Source organism: Falco peregrinus, chromosome 3 (assembly GCF_023634155.1).
Source record: "Falco peregrinus isolate bFalPer1 chromosome 3, bFalPer1.pri, whole genome shotgun sequence".
Taxonomy (NCBI): domain Eukaryota; kingdom Metazoa; phylum Chordata; class Aves; order Falconiformes; family Falconidae; genus Falco; species Falco peregrinus.
Window position 1 is genome coordinate 97,990,475 of NC_073723.1, and position 19,266 is coordinate 98,009,740.

The 19,266-nt window shown below is 45.6% G+C and overlaps 1 protein-coding gene and 1 long non-coding RNA gene across 8 annotated transcripts in view; one reads left to right on the forward strand and one right to left on the reverse strand.

Annotated features, from left to right (window-relative positions):
* Positions 1-7,655: 7,655 nt before the first annotated feature.
* Positions 7,656-17,798, reverse strand: LOC129784151 (uncharacterized). Its single transcript, XR_008746585.1, has 4 exons — positions 17,667-17,798; positions 11,258-11,481; positions 9,622-10,113; positions 7,656-9,281 (listed from the first exon to the last, which is right to left on the reverse strand). It is a non-coding gene; the product is annotated as an uncharacterized LOC129784151 (long non-coding RNA).
* Positions 17,690-19,266, forward strand: part of ATXN1 (ataxin 1) — a 212,324-nt gene continuing 210,747 nt past the window's right edge. For all 7 annotated transcript variants that reach the window (XM_055800121.1, XM_055800120.1, XM_055800124.1 and 4 more), the window contains exon 1: positions 17,690-17,810. The gene's annotated coding sequence lies outside the window, so the exon portion shown is untranslated. The remainder of the gene's footprint in view (positions 17,811-19,266) is intronic.

Consider the following 19,266-nt stretch of genomic DNA (forward strand, 5'->3'; position numbering starts at 1 on the left):
GAGCCGTAACAAATTGCAGGCAGGAAACTTGGCAGTCACATTCCCAGCCTAAGAGCAAATTCTTTTACCAACTTTAAATAAATTAATTAATTAATATTAATGGCATGTGCTCCCAGCATGCAAAATAAAGGAGGTTTTGTTATTGTTTTGCTTTGTTTTATCCTTGAAACAAAAGATGAAGATTAAGGAGAGTATTTACATACTGAGTGTCCCTATACAAGAGTTACACAACAGACCAGGAGCAGTGTTACCAAGTGATGGAGAGCATTATCTGGTGGGCATTCCTAATTCTCCTAAAAGGAGTATCAATACAGAAGGGCTATTAATTAACACATACAAGAAAAAGCTGGGAAGAGCAAGAGGCAGTTGTATATCACAATTACTTACAATGCTGACAAACTACGGCTTGATAACCACGATGGGTGAGAGCGAAATTCTTTGGGGTTAACTTAAAAGGAACAAACATCAAACCAAAACAAAATAGTAACACCGCAGAGTTGAAGGGTTTGAAGTAGAATAACTACTAGGTGAAACATTTTCACGGTGAGCATATTTTCAGTATATTTTAACGATCCAGGTTTTAATTATACAGCCAGATATTTCAGAGTCTGAAGTCCTGAAATAAGCAGAAAACAGTTTCTGGTCTGTTGTCCAGATAGCAGAGATTTCACAATGGTACATGCTCCTAGCTTATTTTTCTCTTCACTGAGGATTTGAGCACTATAAGCAATCTAGGAACTAGTGACCATAAACTACATGAATTCAACATGTTATTAAGGGAAGGTGAGTAGCAGATTCAGAGGAAGCAACATACTGGAACTTAAGAAACCAAATAAACATTTTGGCTTGTAAGAAGCATTAAAAATACTAACATGTAAAAAGATAGGTGAATCCTCAGAAAGCATGGTAAAGTAGGGAATGTCAAGTTGCAGTTCTTCTGAAGAGGAAGAAAAGGGGCTTGGTGGTTGTTGGAATTCTTGTTTCATTTTGTTTTCAGGAAATTATATTTTTTTGTAGGTTAAAATAAGAAAACACTGTTATTTCACCTTTGGAGAAATCTGCCTTTTTACCTGCCGATCATTTGAACTTTCTGAAAAATCAGCTGGTCTCAGAACCGCACTCTTTTCTCAGGGGATAACTGTTCTGAGAGATACATCAAATAATGCAGTACCTGGCTGCATCATTTGCTGCAGGCAGCCTGTGTGCCTATGTTGTGAACTCTCTGGGGAGGAAACTTGGCCTCACATAAGTGATCTGAGCGTCTAGTTCAGAGAAGAAAGGGGCCTTGATCCTCATTTAGGGATCTGAGGGGTTATTAGAATATGAAAAAAAGATTTTAGGAAATCACCAAGGAATAACTTCCATGAGAAGGCTTTCATTTCCAGCTACACCATGCAGATTTTTTTATCCATTGGACAGACCTTAAATGTGTTCAAGGTTGAGATAAATGTGTCTTGGTTCAGATGAGTGTTTCTGAAGGCCCAGCCGTGACTCCTGTACAAATTGAAGCTTTCAGGGATTCTTACGGAGGCTGCCAGCTCCTCTTCTGCAGTTTTCAGGATGATCTCTACAAGGGACTCGAAGAAACCGTTCAGCTTGGCAGTGACTCATGCTGAGCTATAAGCTTCTGGGAGCATTCTTGGGAACCTCTGATACTCTGAAGAGTCTCTGGCGAGAGACAACACTGGGGCTGGGATGCTTGCCCAGATTATAAACTGTGCAGGAATTTCTCTACAGCTGATAAACTCTGTGCAGGACCCTGCAAAGTATATACCTTTTATAACAACACCTACAGGCTCTCAGAAGTACCTTTTGGGGCAGCAACCACCGGCATACAGTACTCGCGAGCTCTGTCCCTTCTGCCCACTCCTCCCACACTGGACACATGGTTTGACTGTGAGAGTTAAGGCGTGACTTGCTGTTTCCCACCCTCCCTGCTCCCCCCCCACTATACATTTGTAACCAGCAGAGGGAAACAGAGGGGCTCCACAATTAGAGGAAGCATGTGTGATAAACGATGAAGGCTCTACAAAGAGTATATCCTACATTAAAAAAGGGCTGAAGCCTTAATGCAGCGGAGGGGGCAGAGTCTCTTAAATACAGCTTCAATTTGCAAGATTATAGGGGGGTATAAAAAAAAACCTATGGTTTGAGCTGTGTGTGGAGGTGGCTTGCTTTGGAGGTGAGGGAGGTGGTAGTGCTTGTTTAGCCATCATGTTTACTTTGGGGCACAGTGTTACTGCCGGGGACAGACCGGCAAAAGGAGCGGTATCCAGAGAATAACACCAAAAGCGACTGTGGAAGGGGCAGAGGTGGTCTTGGCTGGGACTCTCTCTGGGCTAACCCAATTTGCATCTATTGGCAGGCAAAGGGTGTTGATCTGTGCAGTTACTGCAGAGTAGCTGGTGTCCTGTAAATCCACACCCTTGACTGCCTCACTGCAACATGTTCATGAAGGCATTCCCTCAAGCACATAGCTAACTTTATATGTATGATTCAGAATCATTAAGACAACGGGACAGCTTGTATACCTTGAATCAGGCACCAAGTTTACACACCTAGCTGAAGACGGGCCAAATAAGGGAGAGAAATGACTTAATAGTTATTACCTAAGAAATGAGATGTATCATGGAAAGGAAAGAGACAGATTAAATGGCAGGAAAACCATCTGGTAATCCCACTTTTGTAGCATGTTGTGTTTTTCAGACCCGTTACGCATGTAAGTGTGTGAAATAATCTCCTGAGGTTGGTGGGAGATGTCCTATCACTTCAGATTTTTAACACCAGAGTGGGATGGTTGGCAGAGATAGTTTACGAAATGGGAAGGGTTTTAGTCAGTCTGTGTTGCTAAACAAGTATGAAAGAAAACATAGATAGAATCATGGGTTTATTTTTGTTTATATTAATACTGCTTTCTCTTCTCCTTGATATGTGGAACTGTTGCTTTTCTGAGTCCTTGGCTCAGTCTTGGGGAAAGACAGTATTCTGTATTGCTTTAATAGTAGTAATACTTGTACTTCACTGTGTCACCACTGTTCCATGAGACAAAAGGATAATTTTTACTATCCTTATTCTACAGACAGAAGAGCAGAGGGAGTGAGGATGTCACAGGACTAAGACCTAGGGACTAAAAACCAGGTTAGGATTGCCGGTGAAGCAGCGATGTCTTTAATGGATCAGTTTGTGTCACAACCTTTCCAGCTTGGAAGAAGGATAATTTAGGGGGAATATGACAGATGTTTGCAAAGTTCTGGGTAGCATGAATAGTATGGGTAGGGACTGGCCATTCTCTGTCTCGGTACAAGAGCTGGGAACATTGAATTCCTGGAACTGGAAGCAGGCAGGATAAGGTGATCCTTCTTGCCTCAGGGACTTGACCTGTGCAGCGTGACATAGCAGACTGTGGATGCTTAGAGCTTACATATGCTGATGGGGGAGACCATACAAGTCTCGGAAGGTAAATCCATTGAGGGTTACTAAATAGGCAGAAATCACATCCTGCTCAGGAAGCCCCTTAAGCTGAAAATAGTGGGAGGCTGGAGAGTATGGGGGTGGGGGTGGGGGGAAGTTGTGTATAATGCCCACATCTCCTTAAGCGTCTGTTTATGACCACTGATGTCTTGTGGCCACTGTGTGGCCCTTCTTATGTCCTACTGCGCAAAGAAGACAAGAATATAAACTGTGCAAAATCCATAGTGAGGAACCTTTCCAGAACCAGCATCTCTTGAGTAGAAACAGCTTGTCCTGAGATGGACCTGCCCCTAGGTGTCCACTCCTCTCTTGGCTATTCTTGACCCCATGGCAGAGCAAGCCATGCAAGAGTGACTCTATCCCTGTGATGGAACCTACACTTCATGAGGGTTTGAGAATTACAGTTTTTGGAGAGGCCCTGCAGCAGAAGATGTGCTCTGGGAGAAGGCTAAGAGGTGCTTTAGGTGAGCTTTAGGTGTTTCTGGTGTACTGGGTGCTCAGCTAAGTTCCATTTCAGAAAACTGCTTTCACACTGTTGTGTTCTTCTCGTAATTGCACCGTGCCAGGGCTTCTAGAGCTTTGAACAGGCATCTTTTGTTACCTTAAGTATAAATAAATTAATAGTAGCATATGAAGGTGATGTGACAGCAGATCCAAAGTAGGAAGACAGGTATAAATGGGAGCTCTCCTGTGGAAAAAGCGGGCAGAGTGAAAGAAAGAGACATGATAGGACATTTCAGCCAATACGGGAACAATTATTGCCTTTAGTTGAAAGGCCTTTGCTGAAGGGTAAAAAAAGAACACAGGAATATGGAAAATCACTGAGGGAAAGATGCTGCCTTTGTGCAGCAAGAAGTCAAAGTGATGCCAGTCTAGTTACAAAACGGTCTGCAGAAGCAGAAATAACTCCAATTTAAAGTGATATCCTACCTCAGGCTCCCTGTCACTTTTCTCAGAACATTTAAAAAAAAAACCCAACCAACTGTGAAGTTACAGGGTTCTTTGGACATATCCCTGTGACCTTGCAGAAGAAACAGGAAAAATACCCCCTCAGCTTGTAAGTGGGTGGAAGGTAAATGTTTACCATGCTCACCTAGGTTGCTGGCCAAAGCCTTGCAGGCTGAGGACTTCTTACCCTCCGGGCAATACACTGCCATGCCTGCAGTCCGCCTCTGCCTGAAGATTTTCCAATTGACCATGACTATGGATCAGTCTAAGTGGATACAGCAATCCCTTCATACCAAAATCATCACACTGAAATTCATGTTTATGCACTGTCCAAAGTTGCTACTCCTGTGCTGCAGGTGACTGCAGTTTAGTTGCAGACAATACCTTTCGAAAACAAAGAAATACAGTTCTTTCCTGTGTCAAAGATGCCTGTATTTCTGTATATATAAATATATATGAAAGATTACTGTATTTCTGGTTCATACTGTATTAGTTATTAGTTTTCTTTTTGACAGCATAGTGAAAACATAGATACAAAATAACTTTGGTCTTGGACATAAAGCAAAATTTACTTACCTCTGTCTTGGAACCAAGGCATGAGCCCAAGTTTACCAATATTGGCTTAATTTGGTAAACTTCAGTTCTGAATTCGCATGATTTTGTTTTGGGGCCAAGGCCTATGTGTATCACATTTTGTGAGGAGGTAGAGACAGTGAGAGTAGAAAATAGCTGTAACTCATATGTTGTGCTTTTTCTCAACAAAAGATCAAGATTTTTAGTGTGTGAACAAAACGTGCAGGCTTGGCATCAGGATTGATCACAGTGGCTCTGAAGGTCTGGTAGGTCTATGATCCATGAGGTAGGAAGGATTTGTGCAATAGACCAGAATACTCAGCTGGAGCCATTAAAGGACTTAGGAGTCAAAAAATCCATGTTTTCAATTCCCAGGTCTGCTCAAAGAGGTAAGCAACCCATTCTAGCCCGTTCCCACCCTCCCTTAAAAACTGATTGCACTTACCAAAACATGTATAGCATTGGCCAGAGTCTTTAGAAACTACATTGCCTTATATACGGGTAAGACGCTTTAAGAAAGGTCAAGAGTTATTTCCCAACCCTAAGTGTTTACACGATAGATGCTAATCTAATCTGTCTAGACCATAACGCCCTTAACAGACAGAAAAAAAAACCTGGCAAGTGAACTCCCAGATAAGTCTCTGTACCAGGTATGATTTAAAGGGACAACACGTGTCTCTTGCAATGGCTCGTGGCCTCTGGCTGCTCCCTGCGAGCAGCTGGGAGCCCTTCCCCAGACACCAGCCGGTGGATTCTCCCTAGGTCTGCACTGTGATTTTGATAGAATGTTAAGCCTCATTAACAGCACTGCCTTGGCATCCCTGGAAACCAAGCATTTTCCACAGAGTAGAGCTTCCCCTCTGTGCCCTGCTAGTGTACTTTGACCCCAAGATGAGGTGATCACTTCTAGGAATAAGACGTAGTTTAGTTTCCATTCGTGCTTGGCCCTTCTGCTCACACCAGCCACTGGGGTAACTGCAGTGTCAGAAGAAGTGTACAGAGACCAGGACATGGAGGGATACTTCAGATGGCTTAAGTCCACAGGCTATAAGCACCTAACAGGTCCTAATAGTTATTACTTAAGAGGTGTCTACAGCAGTAATGCACCTCTAGAGAAGGGCTTAGCACTTTTTTTGTTCCACTGGTCACTGCTGGAACAGTTTATGGGGCTAACTGTGGCTGTGGTCCATCCTAGCATGGTCACTGGTAGGTTAGCTGGTCTTCCCGACAGATCGATGACCTGTAACTGACTGACAACTTATTCAAACGACTAAATCAGTCTTGATTTTAAGACTTCAGAGGATTCATCAGTTTTCTTAATCCCTTGATGAATTGCTTTTCCTGTTTGAAAAAAGCAACAACAAAAGCTTCTTATTTCAGATCTGCATCTAAGGACCTGCTGTTATTTTAAAGCTATTGAGAAGCTATTGTTATTGAGAGAGGACTTTGCTTCTTTTAAAAAATCAAGACAATGATAAAGTAAACATTTTTTTACCTAAATATCCCATTACCTATACGATAAAGCTTGACAAATAATGATTTGTACAGCAGCCCTACAACCCATACCTAGCCACAGAGTGGTAAAATAACGGAATTAACATCAGCCTTTCCTTTGAATTCACTTGCAAAGGACCTCAGCATTTTAGACCATAAGAATTTTCTCTTTGAGTCACAGTGTAGTACTACACGTTTGCTTAGTCTTTGTGAATTCTTTGCTCTTATTTCACTAAATGTTAATTTGCGTGAGATACTTGTGGCTTTAAAGGGACAGCATTGGCCTTCTGTGTCTACCAGTCTAATTTCCCTCCATCTCAAAACAATCGTGGAGTTCTGCAGAACATCATCAACATCCCTGTTCTGACAGGAGGTACACTCATTTCTGTGTGAATACACAAAAAATAAAGACGTTAGTCATATTTTATTACGCTCACACAAGTGGCACTTCAAGTTATACATTCCAGATACATTAATTGTTCAGATTGTGTACATTTTTAACTTCCCTGAGGAAAGCATACCTTAATTAGCCAGCTGTAATCCAAACTATAGTTTCACATTTGTTAAAGCTGTTAAAATATCAGCCACATATGTCTGAAATAATGAAAATAACTGCATTAGCGAAAGTTATCTGAATGCGAGAGGGCTATAAATAGATAGGAGGTGGATTGGACAGTCGGCGGATTCCGAGTTGGAATAAAAACATCTTACTTAAGCCAAAAACATGGCAACCAATATTTTCTGTTATAAAAATATTTGAGATGAATTTCATTTTTATGAAAGCTGTCTGAAATGGAAATGAATAGCAGAAGTTCTCTCTTTATTTACAAGCCAGTGTTAACACCTTAAGTGTAAAGCAAGGCACCTCAAGAGCAATGGCAACAAACCTTTGATTGTATTAAAAAATCCTTTTTGCCAGGGGATAGGAATGACTGTATGGTCATGTTCTCTCAGCGTAACCTCCACCTTGATAGTGCTTGTCATCTGAGCAAATTGTACTATAGGTCTGTGAAGTGGATTACTACTGTCCACTAGAGGCTGTAATGAGACCAACAATGTCATTTTATGACAAATTGAAGACCTAGACTGTAATGATCAAAAATTGTGAAATTACTTATCACACTCAGTACAATCACCGGATTTCCCTGAATGTGAATTTTTTTTAAAAAAAATCTCTAACTTCTTATACCTCTTATTCACCCATTTTTTGTAGATATTATTAATGGTATAAAACATGCAGTGTAGATGACACATTACAACTAGTGGATTGAAAGACAGTTTCTTCTAGACAGTGGACATCTTGCATGTCAAATTGATTAATATCTTTTGGTCAATACTGTATTCAGCTGGGAGTCATATCAGTTTCAGCACATCACCAGCAGTAAATAAAAATGCTTGAGTCAATGTGGGTTCATGTCCCTCTGACCACCGTGGTGTCAGAGCCCCTCTCTGTACTGCACTCAGCCAGCTGACTAGCATCTATCTTGGATCTCTGCTCTCTTTCTCTCCCTCGAGGGGCAGGAAGGTCTGCAATGAAAGAGTTTTGTTTTGGAAGTTTGCTGCTGCTTTGGTGTATGTACCTCTTGCTACGTGCCCTCCTCGGAGGGGGCAACATGATGGGGTTTAGGGTGGCTCTTAGCTGCTGCGAGAGTACACTGCAGGAGTTTTGGGTAGCCCTTGACCAGGACCTGACTGCTTCGGTTCTGAGTTCTCTTTATTCCCGTTGTCTGAACTACCCTGGTGGCAGGTAAAGTCACATTTACCTTCTACAGCAACTGACTTTCTTCTCTGGCTTAGTTCTGCGCTTCTGGGTCAATAGGCTGCAGTGCCTTTAGAGACACTGAGGGTCCTCCGTCCCAGCCATTCAGCAAAGGTCACATTCAGGTGCTGTTTCCCACCCCCACTCCTTCACCGGCACCCCCATATTTTGTGGTATTCTTTGTGGAGGGAATATATAGAGCCCCCGTGTCGGCCCTCAGCAGGGGAGCTGCAGAGGCACAAGGACATATTGTGACATGGCGGTATATCCTGTGTTGTCGGGCAATGTCTGTGGAGGCGTAGCCCCCTCATTTCTTGTCTGTTAATGCAACCAACATATACCAAGTCAAAACAGAGGTGAGGAATGGCTTGTGAACCTGACATGGTGGTGGCAGTTGTGGCACTTCCCAAAGCCATGGGCTAAGGCTGCCTGCTGGCTCAGGAAAACAATATTGCTTTGACTTACAGTGGACTTAGATTTTAGGGGTCTCTTTTCAACTCTGAAGCAGAAACACAGACAATGGTGTAAAAGCCTGGAGTGTTGGCAAAAAACGTGGGTCCTGTGGCAAACACCATAGCCACAGAGTGGAGGAATACACAAGCCTCTTACATGAGCCTGCTACAAAAGGGAAAGTTGCCCAAAGCTTGCTTCAGCATGAATGTGGCTTCTCTTTCTCTGTGTGTGCCACACCTCTTGGCAAGGTGAACCTTTGAGAAGGAAAGATTCCTTTCTCCTGAGGTAACACTCTGTACAACTGGAATAAAAAAGGTGGCAGAAAGGGAGAATGCTGCGTACTCAGAATTAAACCCTGATGATGGGTCTGCAGCCTCTCTGGGGCTTTCACTTGATTTTCAGTTATCTCCAGTCTCTGTCTCTCTCCTTTGGTTCCTTTTATTAAATCAATGAGCCTTGCATTAGCTGGGTAAAGATAATTTTGCTGTCTGCTTTGCTGCTGTAGGTTCACTGTCTCGTAGTGCTGAGCGGCACGTTAGTCCAAACATCTTGGCCTGTTGCTGCTTCTGTCCCCAGACCTCTCCTAGAATGGAAAACGATGTTGGGTTTCATAGTGAACCTGAACTAAAGATGCAGCAGGCGCTGTGGTAAAAGATCCTTATGTTTCATAGAGCTAGTCTACATTACAGTATCAACTCTAAATCAAGAGCACTGCAGCTTACAATGTTATTATTACGTTCTTTAGCAATTACGGTGAACTAGTGCAGTCATTTATAGAAGGGACTACTTTGCTGATCTGCATAATGACAGGCTGAGTCCTAGGGTACTTTGCATCTAGACTCTAATGCTAGATTTAATGCTAAAATCTAATGCTAATATATAATGGACACATAGGAGATATACCTGCACTAGAAACACGGTACCTTGGAGCTTATTGTTGTGGCAGACTGGTACAAGCCGCAATTAACAGCCTGGTCTGGATGGCTGTGTTACAGGGAGTGCACATCTGAGGCCTGTGACCCCGCAGCATCCCGCTCCACGGAGCTGGTACATAACAGCCTTTGCTATTCATGCAACATTTTTTGCAATGTCCTTGGGGTGGGGAGAAGCTTCATCTGTGCTGTACCTCCCTTCCTGATGCCAAAGCAGAGAGTGAATGGCTCCTTATGGATCACTGTCAGGTTGCATGCGAGCATAGCAGCCCGCTGTCCTTCGGCTCTATTCCTCCCATTCATTGCTTCCATAATTTTGTTTCTCTAAGTTGTACCTGGCTCGGTAATTTGATGTTTTGCCTTTTCTTCTAAGACCTGAAGACCAGACTGAGCCAGTCCAGAAGGAGGATACTTCCTCTGGTCTCTGGTTTGCATCCGTGCTCCTTATTTGCCCATCGCTGCAGTTTATGGCACTGCAGAGACCTGTGTTCAGAGAAGTAAGAGGGTAAGGAGCTGATGCTGGAGCCACGGGGAAGTGTAAGTTGACTTGGTGGGGGTGGGGGTGGGGGGGTGGCAGCAGATTTGGGAGAGGCTCACAGTGGTTTGCGTGCAGCTGGGAGAGATGCGAGAGGATCTTTGATGAAATGCGTGCTGAGGAATCCAGAGGGAGTTAGTACCCAAACATGCGTGGTTCAGCCCTGCCTGTCTTGTAGTTCAGTGACGGTATGAGTCAGAGCCTCTTTGGTCTGAATGAAGTGGAAGGTACTTTCTACAAAGCAACTCAAGCATATGCCAAGGATCCGGATAAATAAAACTAATTCAGAAAAAGGGAGTGGGATGCAAGCTTTTGCTCTAAATCACTTTGCAGCTCTCCACAGCGAAATGCAATATGGCATCTTAAACAAAATCACCCTCTTCTGACTCTCGCAGAGGCTGCTTCAGAGCATTCCCTGGCTTCCAGCACAGTTTTATTTCCTCCCTTAGAGAGACAGACCAGCCTTGACTGAGCAACTGATTTTCATGCATCCTTTAAACCAGCATTCCCTGCCATTTCTGAAGGACAGCACGCTTCGCTAGCTGCCTCTTCCTTCCCCCTTAAACAATATAGGGTTGGGGTTGGGGATTTTTTGTGGTTATTCGTTTTTTTTCCCCCCTCCCCAGCTCATTTCTTTCCGCCTGCAAAGTGATTTGAGATCCCCGCGCCGCAGCCTGCCACCGGAGCGGGGGGACTTGCGTGGAACAGTGGCGCGCGCAGGGCTCCAGCCCGCCGTAGAGAGCCAGCCTGGCCTTCCAAGTGTTACAAGGGGCAGGAGGGAGGTAAGTGGCGAGGCGACCCCCCCCCTCCCCTCCCCCCCAACCCCTCCACCTCTCCCCGCCCCCGCCCGCTCCCCGGGCCCGTCGGTGCCGCCCGCGGGCAGCGTGCGGCCGCCACGCAAAGGGTTAAGGCCGCCTTGGCCCGGCGGAGCTGTGCGTATGCAATAATCTGTGTGGCTCTCTTGGCCGCCTGCCAGAGTGTTGCCTTGCCTCCTCCTCCTCCTCCTCCCTTCTCCCCCCCCCCTTTTGCATGAAGTAGGATCCTTGAGCTGTTGCAGAGGCAGCCAACTGCTCCATATTTGGCTTCTATTACCCATTTACATGCTGGAGAGAGGAGAGGGAGCGAGCGCTGGTACCGCAGACATCATTTCTACTACAGTGGTGGAGACATCCCGGACCTGTGTCACTGCAGGGGGAAGGAAAAAAACCAAACAAACAAAAAAGCAGCCCCAAGCCCCGTGATCAGCTAGGAAGACATTTGTGTGCGAGGTCCCCCCCCCGCCAACCCCACCTCCACTGACACTTTACAGTAAGTGGCTTTTTCTTCCTCCTCTGCTTTCTGCCTGCCCCCCCCCGCGGCTTCTTCCCTTGTTTAGACTGCGAACCGCCGGCGATTTCCAGCTGGAAAAACACGGGGCCGCGGGGGAGGGGAGCGCACTGCCCACCTCGCCGCGGGGCTGCAGCCCGCCTCGCTGCGGCCGCCCCCCGGCCCGGCCCGGCCCGGCGCGGCCCGGCCCGGCCCGGCCCGGCCCGCAGGCGCTGCTGCCGCGGGCCCGGCCCCGGCCCCGGCCCCGGGGGAGAGGGAGGGAGGGAAGGGAGGGGGGGGCGGCCGCGAAATGGCCGAGGGCGCCGGCGGAGGGAGCGGGGGATGCGGGGACACGGGGCGGGGGGGCCGGGGCGGCCCGGCGGGGGCAGCCGCTCGTACAGTCCTGTCCCCCCCCGGGCACCTTCCCCCTTCCTCACACGCACCCCCCCTCGCCCCCGGCCCGGGCGGGGTGTGGGCGGCCGCGGGGCCGGTGGACATTTTGCGAACGGCCGCTGCCCCCGGTGCGGCGGCCGCGGGGCGTGTGTGTGTGCGGGGCCGTGCCTCAGCGTGTGTGTGTGACAGTGTGCGGGGCCGTGCCACTGTGTGTGTGTGTGTGTCTCTGTGTGTGTGTGTGTGTGTGTCTCTGTGTGTGTGTGTGTGTGCGCGGAGCCGTACCTCAGTGTGTGACTAACTGTGTGTGTGTGTGTGTGGCTGCGCGGTGCGGGGGGGCCGTGCGGTGCCCGTACGCCGGGCGGGCCCGGCGGGGCGCAGCGCGGGGCTGGGTGCCGGCAGGGCCGGTCGCCGCCGCCACGGCGTATGTAGTACGGGGCTGGGCGGCTGCCGGAGGGTGAATGAAGCGAGGAGGAGGAGGTGGCGGCGGCGGCGGCGGCGGCGGAGGCGGAGGAGGAGGCGGCGCTGGGGCTGGGATGTGCCCGGCGGCAGCCCCGCTTCGCTTCACTCAGGGCCCAGGCCGGCTGCAGACGCCACCCGGTACTGCCGGCCGGGAGAGCGGGGGCGGGGGGGGCCGGGGCGGGAGGGAAGGCCGGGGGGAGAGGTGGGCACCGGGGGGGCCGCCGCCTGCCCGCGGGGTGCCGGGGGGAGCGGGCCGGGGTTCCCCGCCGCCGCCCCGGGGCCCCGCTCGCCGCCGGCCGCGGCCGCTGCCCGCCCGCCGCTCACCTACCGCCGCCCCCCGCCTCGGGGTGTGCTGGGGCCGGGCCGGGCGGCTGGGCTAGGGGGCTTGCGTTTGTTACCCCCCCCCCCCTCCCCCGGCATCGTAATTTACCGGCAGAGAACGAATAAATGACCCCTTGTATGTTGGTGGGTGCTGAATCTGTCAGTGCGATTCCTGAGAATATTAAAGTCTAAATTAAAGCATGCTGGAAAACGTTAGCTCCTACTGTAACTGTAATAGCGATAATAATAAAATGACAGAATTGGGAGCGATTTACATGTTATTGAAGAGGAGGAATTACTGGAGAGTAATAATAGAAAAGAAAACAAGTCGGAAGCCCGTTATATAATGCACTGTGTAGACAACGAGAGCGACGGGCTATTTTTATTTTGTTTACCGTATGCTGTGTAATAGGGACTCCTCCGAGCAGCATCTCTTCCCCCGTGAGCCCAAACTCCAGATAGAATTGGGGGAAAAATTCTGAGTGTTCCTGTTACGCCCAGACGAAGAAATCCGGGTGTGTAAAACCTTCCTCCTTACAAACGTTTCCTGCGTACGGATCGGCAAGGGTGCAGGTAGATGACCTTTGCTGGAGACCTCTTCCCTTTGGTACGGTAGAGAAATTCATATTTTGTAGCGCAGGTTATGCTTTAACACTCATGGTTATGTATTTTATGCAGTAATGGTTACTTTACATGTCAGATGTGGTCAGGCATAGTGAGTTACTCTGCTTACACACCGAGAAGTCAAGGACTTTTAATTTCAGTTTCGAACGAAGCCTTCCCCTAAAGGAAAATCCCGGCTCTGCGTTAAGCTATTTCTGTTCGGGTGATGGAGATAGTTCGGTTTTATGATATGGAGCAAGGGTTATGAATGAGGGAGAGGGAAATTGAGAATGGCCAGGGAAAATATTACGCTGTAGTTATTTTTGCAGTGCTGCGAGATAATAGTAAGTTGTAATTGCATGTTATTGCACCTAATTTGTTTGTAAAACCGGCCGGTATTTTACAGGCAGCAGTTTTTTTTGTAAAGGGTGGCTGTAATCTCCTCACTTTTTACATAAGGCAGAGGTCGATAGATTTTCCTCCGCGCTTGCCTGTCTGTCTGTCTCTCTCATCATGTAGCGACATGTCAGCAATGTAGGCTTTCAGCACGCTTACTCCAGCCCTGATCAGTCATGTAATTAGATCAGGCTGCCATGGTAACAGACGGTATTCACGGTCCAGTCAGGTGTGTGCGCGGCTGGCCGGCAACCCACCGGGCTACCACCAGCCACCCTGCCTGTGCCACCACGGTGCTGCACAGCCGGCATGGCTACCACCTTGGGCTCGCCAAACATCGAAGGATGCCGGTGGTGGTTGCCTAATGGTTGAACTTCTCGGGAAGGGTGTTCTTCGCTGGCTGTAGTGTCAGGCAGATGGGACAGTACGTGGCACGCTTAGCAGGTTAGCCAAATTGCCAGTTCGACTTGTATTTATTATTAGCAAATTCACGAAGGTGTGGTATTTGTAAAAATGCTTTTGGCTTACAAAAGCTTGCATAAAAGTTTCTTCCGAGTGTGTGTGTGGTTTTTTGTTTTTTTCTCTCCCCCCCCCCCCCCCCCGGCCTGACTAGTTTAACTGTTTGGTGGCTGTAATGGTGTTTGTGACGGTTCACATTCCAGCTTTCACATTTTAGGCCACAGGCTTGTTAGTCTCCACTGGCATACTGTACTTTATACCTTCTGGCCAGTAAAATGAAAATCAGTGATACCTGATACCACCATTGTCACTTGGGTCTGTTAAGCCTCTTCAGAGCTCTTAGCAAGGTCTAAACCCTTTCCTGTTTTAGGTGAAAGCTGACTTCAGTTTCTCTTGATGAAAAACCTAAGTATGTATTATTAAAAACAAGATTCTCAGTCAAACAAACAATACTTTGTTTCCAACATTGGTTTGTTTGGTTTTTTGTTGTTTGTTTACACCACCACCACCACCCCCCAAGCTAATTAGCTTCAGACTCTATACTGCTCTTAAAAATGTATTTACCCGAGCAATGTCTATTTGTTTTTAGTGTTTGGACATCACTCTTTTAAGCCACTTTTTCACAAACATGGGTATAATTTTTTAAAGGCACCAAATTTGGCACGCTGTTCCAATGTCATAAATCTGGAGTGACTCCAGGGGACGGGATTGTGAGGCACTTACATGGGTGTATATCTAGAATAACTCCATTTATTGGACTTAATCCAGACATGTAGTAGAGTAACGGAGCTCAAAAAGTGATCTGCAGCGTATCACTGTTATTTTTCTTTCTATCTTTTTAGGGCAAAAAGCACTGTGGCCTTAAATAGGATTTTTGCCTGATTATGGAGCTGCATTAAGCGTCTGCAGAAGTGGTTAACACCCCTATTCCAGTCACTAATCTTGCATGCACTTACACTAATATTGAACTTGGCCTGGAGGATTTCATGTCTCGATGATGAGAAATCATCAGCACCCACAGCTCCCGAGCGTTTGTAGTACCAGGCTGGAACGTAATGCAATCCAGAAATATCTCAGTAAAATAGATATTTTAATCGCTGTGATGGTAAAGCACCGGAGCTGGAGGAGGTAATGAGGAATGCCTGTCGGTGGTGCAGCTCCTGCGGTGCCAGGCAGCCGGTGGTCTGGCATTTGGTGTGACGAGTTTGCAGGTCTCAGCCTGGCTGCTGAGCAGGGACGTTTCTCCTTGGAAGGGTGAGGGAACAGGGAGCTCGTGGGCAGTTTCCTACACCCTAAGTGCAGCTTTTCAGTGCCTCAACTAACTCGCCTTTCTTGTTAGGAGAGAATATCCTCCTCTGCTTGGCACGGCCGCCTCCGGTTTGGGCCTCCGTACCGAGGAGGTGGCTTGAAATAGAAGAGCCTGTTCGGGGGACTGGCTGGAGAGCGTGGAATAATCACGCGCAGGACGACTCCTGTAGAGTGAGCCTTTGTGTATCGCGTGCTGCTTATACATATTTCATTGTAAGACAAATTACCTGTGTGACAAAGAGCATTAGAAAGTAATTATTTTCAACAAGATCAAATATACAGTAGTTAAAAGGCTTTTTGAAAATAAACAGTGTAACTTTTCTCTCTTGCCCTTCTGGCCTGATCAAATTTATTTAGAAAGGTTGAAAAAAATAGCCTTGTTTTAAAAGACATTTACAAGGGACCTGGAATTTCACTTAAGAAAAATTTTTATGTAATAGATTCAGTGGCCTAGTTTCCTGTTAATTAAGAAAATAGACACTTAAATGCAGTCACCTGAAAAGCAACTAAGGATTTAAACATTAGAATTGTTTTAGTAACGTAGCTAGTAAAGCAAAATCAAGGCCTGATTTTCCCCTTGCTGAAGTTTAGCATTACATCTTGGTAGACGACAGTCAGGATTTATCATTGTCATTGTTGGTACAGTGCGCTGCTTTTGTTGTGGTGTACTAATTGAAGGGGAAATGCAATAACGAAGTATGGCAGGCTGTAAAGGAAATGCGTGTCAGAATTGCATGGATGGTCTGAAGCACTGGCTGGCTGCAAACCTACTCCAGCGTGTGAGGCAGCTCACGCTGATGCTGCTTGAGGGAAGTCGGGCTGTGTGACAGCCTCAGCTAAGCATACAGGTTGTGAATGATTTGGCTGCTTTGGAGGACTGTACAGGTACAGTGTGTGCAATTCACAGAGTGCAGACGACGGATTTTGTTGTAGGTCTCTTCTGAGATTGCTGTAACCAACTCTGCTTTAACAAATAGAAATATAATTAGCATGAGAAACACAAGTAAAAGGCTTGGCACAGGTAGATGCTTCATTGCAAAGAAATGACATGCTTTATTCCAGTGACATCAATAGCCTTAGCTTTGCAAACTGAAAATCCTGACCTCATCCTTTCACTTTACTTTTATTTAAAGCTCTAAGTGTGGTAAGTAGGTATTTGGATAAATGCACTGTATTTTGGATTCTTGTTCAGTGGTTCATATTCTGTATATAAAGAAATTGGAAGATTTTTACTTCATTTTGGCTGAGCTGGTACGTGACTAATGTTTTAAAATGCAAGAAACTTTGCAGACTCCTGACTTTTGCAGAATGACAAAAACCTGGTCGATAACCATAATTCCTTTTTGATCTTAGTGCATGTGTTTAGAATGTAATGCTTCATGGGTTTTTGTTTGGTTTTTTTCACCTCAAAGCTGTAGTCTGAAGTGGTTGTAGAACACATGCAAATCTGTGTTTGTGCATTGGTCCCAGTCTGCAAAGTTACTTTAGTACATGTCCCAGTGAGGGGTTTGCTGAATGAGGGTTGATTAAAGAACCTATCAAGAGTTAAGTATGTGTGTAAATCCTCCCATAAATAGGAACGAGTAAGTATGTTCATAAACTGAAACAACAGAAATGCTTCTCAGTGAGGGAGAAATGGTCCCACTAAATCCTTTTATTGTCCCGAGAGTGATAAAAATATTTGGTGAGACTCCAAGTGAAAAACTAAAATGTATTTTGTTTAATATGTAACGTCAGCAGAAATTCAGTGCTGGCTCTTCATAATTTTACTGAGCAAAAATACAGAAATAGAAAAAATCTCCACACTGGTAAAGTTTTCCTTTGTTTATATTATTTGGGAATTTTCAGTAATATGCATTGAGTCTAGCATGCCACCATTAATGAGAAAATAGCGTACAAGGTAGCGGCACGTTCCCAAAGCTGGTTATTTTTCACTTAATAGTAGCAGTTGCAGCAGTATGTTTTCTGGATGATGCTCCTCCTCAAATAAAATATATTCTGTTGGCAGTGAAGACAGTCATCTCAACTCGCTTAGGATTCTTCACCTCATTAAGATCACATTTAGGGAGAGAGCACTCAGTTTGGATAAATGGCCTCTGCTCTCTACTGTATGTGCTCTGCAGAATTAAATGTATAGTTTATTTGTGCTTGAGTAATAGCAAAAGCAGTCTCTCAGTTCTTTGTTGGGATGTCTTAGCATGTTGTAAATTGTTTGACTCTTAACTGTGTTTTTGTTTCTTTTTATTTTGGTTTCCACCCTCTCAACTCCTGGATCAACAGTCACATTGCAGGCCAAGCCAGATGCGCAAGCAATACAAGCTGTGAATTTATTCTTGACCCCTGCAGGACAGTGACCACCTTCGTTTTTCTCTTCACCGTACAGATATGCACTGCCACTAAGGTGAGAATTTAATGCTTTTTATTTCCTCTAACCAGTGTACGCTGTCTGCTCTGGGCTTTAATCAGCGTGGGCACCTTAGGGTGCCCGTGGGGTTACCTACCCGGGACACTTCATACTTCCCTTGCCTGGCAGTAGAGGTCCTTGAGAAACTCTTGGTTAAAAAAATTCCATTAACTCTGGTGACTCAGTTCGGTGACTTACAGGACAGTGGGCTCCAGATGAGTGGTGTTATGCTCACCCCAGGTCAGAGCATATTCGGTTACTAAAAGATGATGGTATGAATGGAAAAGTTTACAGGTTTTGATTTTTGTTGTCAAATGCCACACGTAAAATTGTATTAATCACTTTTACGAATATTTTCAGTGGTTTTTGTTGCTTGCAGCCTGCTTGACTTTTCCAGTGTCTTGAGTTACTCCTGTGCACTGAACTTGGTCCTGGCATTGCGATACTTCCCAGGATAACTAGTCACTACTGACGTGCCTGGTGTCTTTAACTGTGGTTTGAGGAATGTTTTCAATTCTTCTGATTGTTTTCCCTGAAATGCTGTAGCCAGACGGGATGTATTAGCGCACATATATCAGTCTGCTCTCCCTCTCTCCTCTCTCTCCTTCCCATATGGTTGTGGAGAATACCTTGAAAGAACCAAGTGTCGAGGCTCAACGAACATACTGCCAATAAAAAGAACATAAATTTTTATTTTATTTCTTTAATCTGATTGTCATTAAGCCAGCCTGGTTTTTTGGACCTGTTACATGATTTTTGAGTGCTTGGGATTGGCAATACTGCTAATGCTTAAAAAAAAAAGATAAAGGGTCATAAGAAAATTGCCTGTGTCTTTAAATAAAAGAAAATGAAATGTAGTGGTTACTTGCAGAAAATCAAAGGATTTTTTTTTTTCTATTTACAGCCAGAAAAATTAATTACTCTAGCATTCTGCTTTTGAGGGGCTGATCAGAAAGTCTCCATTGCAGAATAACTTTTTAATGTCTGCGGCATGTCATGGAAAAGTATGCAGCACATAATTTACATTTTATTGTGGCTGAGGGGAAGGGTGCTGTGCTTTAAGGGGAAGTTGTCTAAGAAGTAGTTACATGCAAAGACATGCCTGTTACGGTTTACAAATGAGCTTGAATGGTGGGGGTAGATTGTAACCACTGTATCTCTTCAGAGCAGTAAGAATTTCTTTAGAGTGGAAAACCAGACAAAGTGCCTGGGCACTGACACATTTCGTCTTTCCATTTTGGAAGAAAACTGACTTGGTAGCAGCTCTTGACTTGGGAGGTGGATAGAAGGAAGCGTTTTGTTATGACATTATCGTTTCCACAGAGCATTTCATTTTTTTCTGAATTAGCTTGGGCTGTATGAAATTGTATTTATTTGCAGAAGTAATTACTCCAGGAAAGACTTACAGCTCTTAATTAGAAGTAGTAATCTTTATAGTGTATTGGTCAAATCC